General features: G+C 45.2%; 1 protein-coding gene across 1 annotated transcript in view; it reads left to right on the top strand.

Annotated features, from left to right (window-relative positions):
* The window catches only part of LOC111865324 (angiotensin-converting enzyme), a 127,511-nt gene that overhangs the window by 114,538 nt on the left and 954 nt on the right, over window positions 1-12,019 (top strand). The window lies entirely within an intron of this gene.

The raw sequence follows: 12,019 nt of genomic DNA, 5'->3' as shown, positions 1-12,019 counted from the left end.
GTTTCGTTTAAACACATTTTAATCAACCTAACTAGTTTCATGGGTATCCCAAACTCTATCAGAATAGTGTACAAAACTTCCCTCCTAACTGGATCATAGGCTTTCTTGAAGTCTATAAACAGCTGATGTACTGTCTCATCGTACTCCAATTTTGTCTCCAATATCTGACGAATGCAAAAGATCTGATCTGTAGTTGATCTGCTATGTCGAAACCCACCCTGATGATCCCCAATACTTTCATCTATATATGGACTTAACCTTGAGAGAAGAATATTGGATAAAATTTTGTATGAAGTTGATAGCGGTGATATCCCCCGATAATTACTACAGTCAGTTCTATGACCCTTCTTGTGAACTGGTACAATAATAGGCTCCTTCCACTGATCAGGCAATTTGTCCTTATGCCAAATAGAAGTAATTAGATTGTGGATCTTAGAACGTAATATTTCGCCTCCTGCTTGAATAAGTTCTGCCGGAATTTGATCACTATCTGGCGATTTATACCGTTTCAATTTTGCAATAGCACTTTCAACCTCAGAAGGGCTAGGATCAGGTATTAACGGCTCAGCTGTATATATTTCTATCTGCCTAACATCACTGAACCTACGTACTTTCAATAACTGAGAGAAGTAGTTCCTCCACCTATTCAAAATGTTGTGGGAATCTGCAAGCAGATCACCATTCTCATCCTTCACTAAGTTACTGCTAGGCTGGTAACCCCTCTTAAAGTCGTTTATTCCTCTATACAAGTCTCTAATGTTCTTGTTCTTACTGTTCATTGCAAACTCATCAATGTTGTCTTTCAGATATTCCCCCTTTTGTTCCTGAAATGCCTGCTGGTTTCGCGTCTTATATTGTTCTAATTATTCTTATTTATTTCGCTTGGATCCTTTAATCACCAATTGTATAAAGGTCCATAAATTCGATCATCAAATCCAAAAACCGTCTTACTGGTCAGGCAAACCCCGGATACGTGATAATATTGTTAGGATGACCACATCAAGAGGGATGAGATGAGTGGGGCACGTAGCACGCATGGGAGGAATTAATACAAATATCTTTTTTCTTTCTCCTTTACTGACAATCAGACTGTACAATCTGTAAGTCAATATGCTGACTGGTGTACAGTTTAGTAACTATTTATTGCACACTCTTGTGGCGTGCGGAATGAACATCCAGCGATGTTTTCCTCAGTTCATTAGATCTGATGGCCAACTTCTTCTGAGTCTTCGATTTTCATGAGGTTGTAGTAGTGGTTGAAGAAGTGGGTTGGAGTGATTTTCTAGTTTGTTGAAGTACTCCGTGCTGTTTTCTCGGATGACTTTCGTTATGTAAGGAGTTTTTAGATCTGTATGTAGGGTGTGGTTGGATACATACGATGGTGCGTTCGTGATGGTTCGGAGTATTTTGCACTGGGCACGCTGTATAATGGCGATGTTGGATTTGCTGGCGCAGCCCCAGAGTTCTATGCCGTATGTACATATAGGCTTGATGACTGTTTTGTAGATTAGTAACTTGTTTTCGATGGAGAGGTGGAATTTTCTTCCTATGAGCCAGTTGAGTTCTTTGGTTTTTTGGTCCATCTGTTTTCTTTTCTTCATTATATGTTGTCTCCAGTTTAGCTTGTTGTCAAAGGTTAAACCCAGGTATTTGACCTGTTCTTTTGGTTGTATGTTGGTGTGATTTATTTGCACTGGGGGGGCACGTGCCTTTTCGGAGGGTGAAAGTTGTTTGTGTGGACTTTGATTCGTTTACCCTGATTTTCCATTTGTTTAGCCACGCTTCTATGAGGATTATATGAACCTGTAGATGAGAGGAGGCTGCGGTTGAACTGCCGTGGGTAGCGAAGTCCCACTGTCGTTTCTTTTGTTGTGGGTAGATCATGTGTGTAGAGAGTTTATAGTAGTGGGCTTAGTAAGCTTCCTTGGGGCGCCCCTGAGTGGATTGGTAGGCGGTTGGATTTTTCCTCATTTATTTTGACTTCGAAAAATCTTTTGCTTAAATATGACTTGAGTAGGTTGTAATAATTTGTTTGGAAGATTCTTTTTATTCTGTAAAGTAAGCCATGATGCTAGACTTTGTCAAAGGCCTGGCTATATCTAGAAATGCTGCTGTGCAGTATTGTTTGTTATTTAGGGCTTTTGTTATGGTATTTGCTATGCGATGGCTTTGTTGGATACAGAGAGCTGATCGGAAAATTAGAAATGAAGTGACTATTCGTAAGGCGCAGGCGTAGATGGGAGAATAGTACAATTTATCTTAGGGCGCGTCCACATTACTCGTGCTCGTGTGACTCGCTATGCTCGCGAGTAATGTGGACGATACTAGAAGTCACGAGACAAACAAATTTTAAATTTTAAATTTAAAAACTATAGCCAATAAATTAAAATACGACTACAGCATATACACACTACGAGTAAATATACGGATCCTCACGCGCCGAAGCCTGGCGAGCAACTGAAGTAGTGTGGACGAAGATTTATGAGCACAAGTAAAAGCCAGACGAGTCTCCCGACGAGCACAAGCCTGGCGGGCACGAGCACGAGTAATGTGGACGCGCCTTTAGAGAAACAGGGGACGTGTCTGAGGTTTTAATTCATTTTGGCTTGTAAGAACGACAACAAGGTCAAGTGACAGGCTGCTACTCTCGCCGTAATGACTTTCGGGTTCCATGAAGGCACGAAAAGAGCTGGGCCGCAGTTACATGACCTGTATATTACACGCGTAAGCACAAACAAAACACTGGGTTTGAACGCTGTGTGGTTCAGAGAACTCTACCGATGTAAGATTTGAGACTTTCACGGCGGTGACTATGAAGAAAGCAGTCTTCTGGGATTTGGCACCGTGTATATGTGGTGTTAACCGACGTTTCGGAGGAAAGCATCGCCTCCATCTTCAGGGTCTCACGGTCTCTCCGCTTGCAGAATTCTTATATTTTTTCTTCTACCCTGAAGATGGAGGCGATACGTTCCTCCGAAACGTCGGTTAACACCACATATACACGGTGCCAAATCCCAGAAGACTGCTTTCTTCAACTCTACCGATGTTTCGGAAGAATTAATCGCCTCTATCTTCTAGGTCGAATAAGCCAAATAAAATGCTTCCTACGTCCTGTTGATTCCTTGTTTGGCTACTCGTCAACCCTGAAAATTGAAGCGATACAGTCCTCCGTATCGCTGGGGGACTTCTACCAAATTTCACGGTGTCATAAGCCAGATCATAATCTTCACTAAAACTACTATGAGAACCTCACATCGAAGAAACGTAAGTATAATGCCATGAAGACATATCAGGGCGTGGGAGTATAACTCCATCATTCTGAAACTCTGTACTGGATGGAGGTGAGTGGCCAGCTTCACGCTTCACTGCTTCACAAGCAATCTGCTTGTGCCGGTTCTCGCGGTCTCTTCGCTTGCGGATTTTCTTATTTTTCCTTCTACCATGAAGATGGAGGCGATATGTTCCTCCGAAACGTCGGTTAACACCACATCCCATAAGACTGCTTTCTTCAGGGGTATCAGTGTTGGTGGAGGATATGTCAAGAAATAAATGATCTTCCAGATAGCACTTTCACATGTTTTACGCTTTATTTCGTTTTGTGACCTGTTTACTGACTCTCCCGCGTATGACTGAATGTTTGCTGTACGCGTAAAGACATTAACAAATCGCGAAACAGAAACAGTACAGCCTTGCCTTGCACATTATAGAAGTTAGACGGAGATTTATTACAGGCAAATATTCGCCTTCAAATAAATCCGCGATTAGTGCATTAATTCGCGATCAAGGGCTGAATTTGAATGATACGAGTTTCACTAATCTCACTGTCACTATAATCCAGGGGTGGGCAGAAATTTGCTGGTGCCTCATATCGCCAGTTTGTAAAGATTCGTCGCTGTAAACGTTCTTAAAGTCCAGTTCGTGTGCTATGGCTGGAACACGTTTGTGAGCCCATCAACAGACTATGACGTATATCATTATGTCATCATTATAAAGTTACCAAATTCTGTCTGAACATACGATAGAGACCAGATCTCGTTGAACACACACACACTTTACTTCCGTAAAATTGCCTACTCGTAGCCGGTATAGCGTAGTCGGTATAGCGACTGGCTACGGGCTGGACAACCGAGGGCTCGGAGTTCGAATCCCAGCGGGGACAAGAATTTTTACTTCGCAATGAAGTCGAGACCGGATGTAGGGTCCACCTAACCTCTTCTTTCTCCGGAGGTACAGCGGCAGGGGGGTGAAACTGACCACTCACCTCAAACTAATGCCGAGGTCAAGAAAACGTGGATTTCCTCATGTCTTCTTTGCGTAGTGCTAAATTAGTTAACCACCGGGACAACTTTACCTTTATAAGGCTGACTATTCAAGGCATGACCGACCCTCGAAGTTGTTTCAGAAAGACCATTCGTTCGTCGACGGTACCACAGCCCTTTGTTGGGTCCTGGCCGCTTTTTCCCCCCCCCCCCAGTTTCGTAATCCTATACAGGGCCGCCTCTGTGGTCTAGTGGGCAGAGTTCCTAGCTACAGATCCAGAGGTCCCGGTTTCGATTCCAGGCGCTACCAGATTTTCTGAGGAGTACTGCCTGTGGAGCAGGGTCCACTCAGCCTCGTGAGGATAACTGAGGAGCTACATGATAGAAAAAGTAGCGGCTCCGGTCTAAAAAAAACGAAATTAACGGCCGTGGGGATCCGTTGCGCTGACCACTCGACACTAACTTCGCCGACAAGCTGTGGTGGCTCGGTCGATATAATTCGCTTGAGGATTAAAAGCCACGGAGTTTAGTTTCGTAATCCTATACATAGTCGGTAGGGCTCCTTAGACGGGGGATCAGACCGTCGCAAGGCCGCTACCTACACACAGACATCTATGCCTCGAGTAGGATTCGAAACCACGACTGCAGCGTTCAAGCGATCGACGGAATCTCATGCCCTAAACCACTGCATTTGGCTGCGCCGTAAAATAATATTTAAGAAATTGTTATCGGGTCAGATTGGGCCTGCCGTCTACCGTTTGTCCATCCCTGTTTCAATCTCCTTACTAGAAATGAAGTGGTAGGTTCTAATTATCTATAAAAATCATTCCGGAAACATTTCCTAAGTACGACCTTCAGCGAGTGGCCTTTCCTTTTTTCTTCGGGCTTCGGATGCATTGTGTGGTTCCCCCTCAGTACGGTCACTAACAGGATTTATCTCCAGATACGAATAGCGTAAATACCATAGACCCCTTTGCTTTGTCTTGTTCTTATGAGGCAATCGTGAATGAACGTCGCCTCGCCTGGAACCAATGATCAAGGCCATTTGTATTAGCACGAGAACCACAAATTTGGGTCACGGAATGCGTTCCCAGCACGGCTCAAGATTCAAAAGAAAACCACTTACCCCATAAAAGGCAATATCCTTTAGCAGTGGCTACAATATTACGTCATAGCAATTACTTCTGAACTCACAGAGAATGTTTCGCCTTCAAAAGAACGGGATTTGGAGCAAACCTAACGGAAACCATCGCTTGAACCACAATACAATGAAGCATCGATTTCATTAAGAATAATACGGCCGGAGCAGTGTCCGAGTGGTCGGCGCGATGTCCAGCGGACAGCAGAGAGCACACATCGTGTTCCGGGCATGCGAAAGCAAGAACTAAAGGTCAGTGTGAATTTACATGCGAGGACGGTGTGTGTCTTCTCGTCTGCTGTCTAAAAACGTAAAAATCAGTATATACAAAACTATAATTTTGCCTGTAGTTCTGTGTGTGTGTGTGAAATTTCGTCTCTTGCATTAAAGAGGGTACATAGACTGAGCGTGATTGAGAACATGGGAATATTTGGAATGAAGCGAGATGAAGTGACAGGAGGTTGGAGAAAACTGCATAATGAGGAGCTTCATAGCTTGTACTCTTCTCCAAGTATAATTAGAATGATCAAGTCAAGGAGGATGAGGTGGGCAGGGCATGTAGCACAAATGAGGGAGAAGAGGAATGCATATAGGATTTTCGTAGGAAAGCCAGAAGGAAGAGACCACTATAACAAGACGTAGGTGGGCTGATAATAAGACTGATCTTAGACAGAATGGGGTGGTACGGATTGGATTGACCTGGCTCAGGATAAGGACCAGTGGAGGACTCTTGTAAACACGATAATGAAATTTTGGGTTCCATAAAATGTTGAGAAATTCTGGAATAGCTGCACAACTGGCGGCTTCTCAAGAAGAGCTCGGCTCCATGGAATTAGTTAGCACAGTGTGAGACCACAGGATGACAAGAGCATCAGGAGATTGCAAGGGATTAGAGAGACATGCACAGCGATGCGACCGAATAAGTGGATCTCCGGAGGAAGTGCAAAGTTACACACGACATAAACGAAATTTTCACAGAATTCTTCGCAAGAACTCACATCTAAAGTTTGGGGCATGCGGCAGCGCAGTTGGTTGAGGCACAGTGCTACAAGCCCGAAAGTCGCGGTTCAGATTTCCAATGAGGTCACCGAATTACTCAATTGATCTAATCCTTCCAGTCGCACTCTGTTCCTGGGGTCAACTTAGCCTTTAACAGAAATGGGTACCACGAATCTTCCTGGAGTTGAAGGCCGGCCGGCGCGTAAGGCTGACAACTTCACCACCATCTATGAGCTGATTGTCTAGAAAACGTGGGAGCCTCGATGTCTCACAACCCTATGGGCCTCACGGCCTGTTACAGGGATAGCTTTACCCTTTTTTATCCCTGTAACAGGCCGTGGAGGCCCATAGGGTTGTGAGACATTGAGGGTCCCACATTATCTAGACAATCAGCTCATAGATGGTGGTGAGGTTGTCAGCCTTACGCGCCGGCCGCGCATTACTCCCCAGGAAAAGTAGTTAATTAATTCCTGGTACTCATTTCTGTTAGAGGCTAAGTCGACCCCAGGGCCATAGTGCGGCTGGAAGGATTAGGTCAACTAAAAAATCCAATGACCTCATTGGGACTCGAACCCAAGACCTTCCGGCTTGTAGCATAGTGCCTCAACCAACTATGCTACCGCGTGCCTCTGTTACAGGGATAACTTTCCCTTTTATAATCGTCACAGTAAACAGCGACTGTTTCCCTAAACAGCATTAACCGGTTGGGCTTTGTAGCGGAGACGTAATGTGTTTCCTGTGAGGTACGTACTGGATATGTAAACACTGTTCAGGTTTCATAGGGTTGATAATAATCACAAGATGGAGGATTCAGTGCCAAATCAGTACGGGAACACGCGGAATCTGCAGAAATCAACGAGAGTTGACGAGACGAAAAGTCTGAAATTGAGACTGACAGTCCAGGTCTCCAGGGTTGACAGACTTCGCTGCTTCCCACATACGTCACTCGACGACAGCGAAAGATGCGCGCGCATGTTATTTCCAGGCATCGTCACTACCGAGACTACGCAGCATTGAATGGTAAGACGACAGTTGAACTATAAATAGGAAAGGATTTCGAAGGACGCGGTCGTGGTATCCCGGCACGTCTGGAGAGAGACTGGAAAAAAACCACGAGAAAACTCATTCAGGATATTCAGTGCTCTGGCCGAGATTCGAACAGAGCACCTCCCGAATACGAGTGTACAGAGTTACTGCTGCTTCGTATTCGGGATGTCTCAGGGTGAAATCTAGGCCCAAATATCGGTCATCCTGATTGGAGATTTCGTGGTCTTCCTCAGCCCCGCCCAGGCAAACACCTTCCATTATGTGACGTACGTTTCCTTCCACATCCCATCCAGTTCATTCTATTCACGGCAACATTCGACGCGACATCGTCTGAGCTGCTCCAGTGTCGTTAAATAAATCATAAATAAATAAAGGCTCGATTATGCAACTTGCCTGATGACAGCAGGAATGGGCCGTGGGGTCCGAGAATGTGAGAGCGAATTGAACCTTGAACCTTCTAACTATAGGGCCGCTTGCTTGTCCATTATTGAAAATTTATGTACGTATTTGCACGATTTATATGCCTGATACTTTCACCGCACAAAGAAGGGGCAACACAGCTCCACTTGTCACTGCGTCCAGTGTCCTGTTTCTCAAGTCACTCTATTTAACCTACAAGTTCGATTCATTAAAACACTTCCTTCAACAAGGCCACTTCCAGCTTAAGTTTCCCACAGATGGCAAACACACGGTTGGGAATTGCGAAATGAAAGTTTCTAATAATACGAGGGAGCGTCAGTAAATAGGTCACAAATTGATATAAAACTTAAAACATGTGATATTCGAACCTGGGGGAAAACAAAAATTATTTCTCGACATATCCTCCATCAACATTGATGCATTTGTCCCATCGCTTTACCAGCGCATCGAAATCCGTAGCATAATCTTTTGACTGTTGTCTCAGCCACTTCCGCACCTCTGTTTCATCATCTACGGCTTTCGAACGTCCTTGAGAGAATTTCTAGCCCCAGTTGTGGAACACTTTACGCAACAGACACTTCCAACCGTAAACAGGAAATATTTCTTTTTTTTAATATCCTTTGCATTGAGTCCTTTCCCTCATAAAAATCGCACAACAGAACGCTGCACTGCAGTATTACATACCTCAAGCACGGTCACCATTTTGACTACTGAAACCAGCCTCTGAACATGCACGTCTGCTACCTAGACTGTCATGAAGCTGGACTGTGGTGCTACTTAGTGATACACACAGAAAACCTATTACGGCCATTACAGCTGTTTTACTTCCATCTGTGACCTCTTTACTGACCATCCCCCGTACTACCTTCACACAATTCCTTGTTCGGATTAAGTACCTCGCAAAGAAAACTTCAAAAAATGCGTCTATTAGCCTAACTTGCAGTGTCTGTGCCTGTATCCGGACGGAGTCTCATAAAATTTGATTCTAGAGAGTTTCTACTAACATATATCGACATATTGTTCAAATTGGACAGAAATGGCGGACGCTTTACATAAAGCCCGCACTCCTTTCTGCGCATGTCTCGAACGTCAAGTCGCTGAATGCTTATGGGAACGAAAACTGTTTCGCACAAAATCTGCAGAGTAGAATGAAACGAATATCTCACGCCAGTTACATTTTTCCTTAAGCCTTAGTGTCGAGGGAGAAGGCACATGATAACCGTACTGGGTTGAGGCACTACGCTACAATATGGAAGGCCGCGGGTTCCATTCCCGATGAGCTCACTAGATTTTTCAATTGACCTAATCCTTCCAGCCGCACTATGGCCCTGGGGTCGAGTCAGACTCTAACAGAAATGAGTACCAGTAACCTTCCTGGGGGTAAAAGGCGGCCGACGCGTAAGGCTCACAACCTCACCGCCATCTCTGAGCCGACTGTCAAAAAATGTGGGAGCCTCGACGTCTCACAGCCCTATGGGCCTCCGCGCTCTACAGCAGCCGCATTTGTAGCAGAACACTGGCGACCAGCGCATCCCCTCTCAAGACAGATTGCGTGCCATGTACGGGCTGGAAGCCTCGTGTCCTGAACCCTGCTTCTGGTAACGGAATGTGAAATCAGGTGCAGTCACTTGCCGTGTTGCGGGAACTGACAACTCTATTGGAGCCAATTGGAGGATGCTGTTTCACTGTGTGCAAAAACGGAATATGTCGGTAAATTCGGAAGATACTTGGTCGCAGAGTTTGTCTTCTGCAAGAGCCTCAGAAACCAATGAGAAAGAAGACGGCCAAAGAGAGGAAGATGCGGGGATGTTGAAGAAGAGTGGGCGTAGGTGTTAAAAAAAAAAGGGACACTAAAATGCAGAAGAGTGTCCTGCAGCCGACCTGTCCATGAATGTTTGTGCCCTTGACTCTTTAACGCGAAGGTTGTGGTGCCACAGGCGTAGGGGACAAACAGGCGACTTGGGCCACAGGTTCCGTCACTGACTCACATTGCTGATCACCGATTTTTATTGAGTAAGTTTATCCCCATGCAACACAACCGAGGATGGACGTTATTATTCGTAAAGCTGTTTGCCAGAAACTGACCCTTGAATTACGTCTGGGTGGGTCATTCGCGGATGTATCACCGACGGCTGTGTAGATAATTTTGATGTTTCTACTCAGTCTCTCCCGGTAAGGGTACAGATAGCACTGCACCCCAATATCATTTCGCGAATTTCCGTCAGGGTAACTTGAGATCGGATACAGTCGCTTGCGTGCTTAGTTACCCTCATATTCTACCTTACTTCGGTCCATTTTAATATTATCCTCAAATGTTCCATGTGGTCTCTTTCCTTCAGTTCTTTAGACCAAAATTTTGTAAGCGTTTCATGGATGTTGCAACCCCTTTCCAAATCATTCTCCACGAGACGATCACCAACCTCCACGCATCCCATAAGAGGTATAGGCGTGGTGTGCAATCAGAGAACACAGACAAGAGGATGAGATGAGAGAGAGCAATCCCAACGAGTTTCGTAACAAAACGCTTCACTTGATGCAGCGCTGCAAAATAACCACCAAGAGAACCTCCAGTCTCCCAGATCCGCCTGTATCAGACAGTGAAAGGTTCAGAGAAGCGGCCCGAAGTGACCGGTCATGCTGACCTCTCGGCCAGGGGAACTGAGGTCACACGGCACACGAACACTTTCACTCGAGCGCTGTTCATAGCACAAGAGTGGCTTTAGTGCCAACACGGGCCCTTTACTGAGCACTTCATTTCGGCTATCTCTGGCCTATGTCAACAAGCCCCAAAGCGTATGTCGCTAGCAAAGGTTAGCGTACCAATATTCGTGAGAACAGAGCGGCCAAGGTACAGTTTAGTTTCTTGGGGTGGGGTGAGACTGAGTCCACCTCGTACGTCGGCCATTAATTAGCCTACTGTACCAGCCTCTAGATCATTATTCTATAGCAGTCGGTGGAATGAGAATTGGCAGGGGAAACCGAAGTACTCGGAGAAAACCTGCCCCAGTGCCTCTTTCTCCACCACAAATCCCACATTACCTGGGCTCGAACCATGAGAAGCCGGCGGGTATCCACGTGATTTATGGCACGGCCTGAAACTCGTAGTTATTTTGGAGACTAAAAGCAAATCTGGACGCAGTTACAGCACTTGTCTGAATACCTTCCCCCCGCAAGACATACCAGACCCCTTCAATAAAGTAAGACACCAGATCATAACAGCGAAAGTAAAGCCGTCCCTGTGCTTACATGAAAACGTATGGGGGGTGAAGGTGTAGCTCCAAGCACTCTTAACCTCAACACAAATGTGGTAAGTGAATAGCGTCACGCACCGGCCGCTTTATCGCCGGAAATGGTCCCACGGTACCTATTGGATAGAAAGTTGGGTGGGCTACAGAAATGTCACTTGCTCCTGCCGAGAATCCAACCACGATCCTTCGGTCGTCCAGTCGCTTTGTCCAGTTTCGATACTGACTGAGCTATCCCAATACTGGGAAGTATGCTGGAATGGGAAGCATAACAGCTCGAGGGAGATGTGGCGGAGATCCATCCCTGTGACGTCTTTATTTGGCCTCTGCATAACTTCGCAGCAGTCAATGAAAATCCTACAGTCGCTCAGCTGGTCAAGACACTCCCTGGCGTCCGTGGAACACAAACGGTTCATTACCATGCTGGATAGAGCCCTGTCCCGACCAAGTTCAGTCCAGCCGAGTCCACAACATCACAATGTATTTCTTTAACATTCATTTTAATATTATCCTCTCATATATCCCTGCCTCTCGCATTCCTTCACGTTAACAGACTATTTGGTAGGCAGTTCATATCCCCCCCCCCACGCGTGATGAAGATCGGAAGATTTGATACACTGGTTTCTGGTGGTGACCCTGAAGATGTGACACCATGTAGTCTGGTAGATATTCAAACCCTGAAAACTGAAGCTGCATGATATATAAATATATGCATAAATATATGAGAATACACGGTGTCACATCCCAGTACACATTAATATTCTAATGCTGATATCGTTTAAAATGTTGGTATTTATAAAAACAGTAATACAAATCTTTCTGTTGCATGATTGTTTAAACCACAACATACACTGGTGACATGCACAGGGCTACCAAAACTGACATAAACTTCACCTCTAAAACTGTAAAAA

The sequence above is a fragment of the Cryptotermes secundus genome, unplaced genomic scaffold (assembly GCF_002891405.2).
Source record: "Cryptotermes secundus unplaced genomic scaffold, Csec_1.0 scaffold17, whole genome shotgun sequence".
Lineage (NCBI taxonomy): Eukaryota > Metazoa > Arthropoda > Insecta > Blattodea > Kalotermitidae > Cryptotermes > Cryptotermes secundus.
Note: the sequence above shows the minus strand (reverse complement) of the source record. Positions and strands in the feature narration are given on the sequence as shown.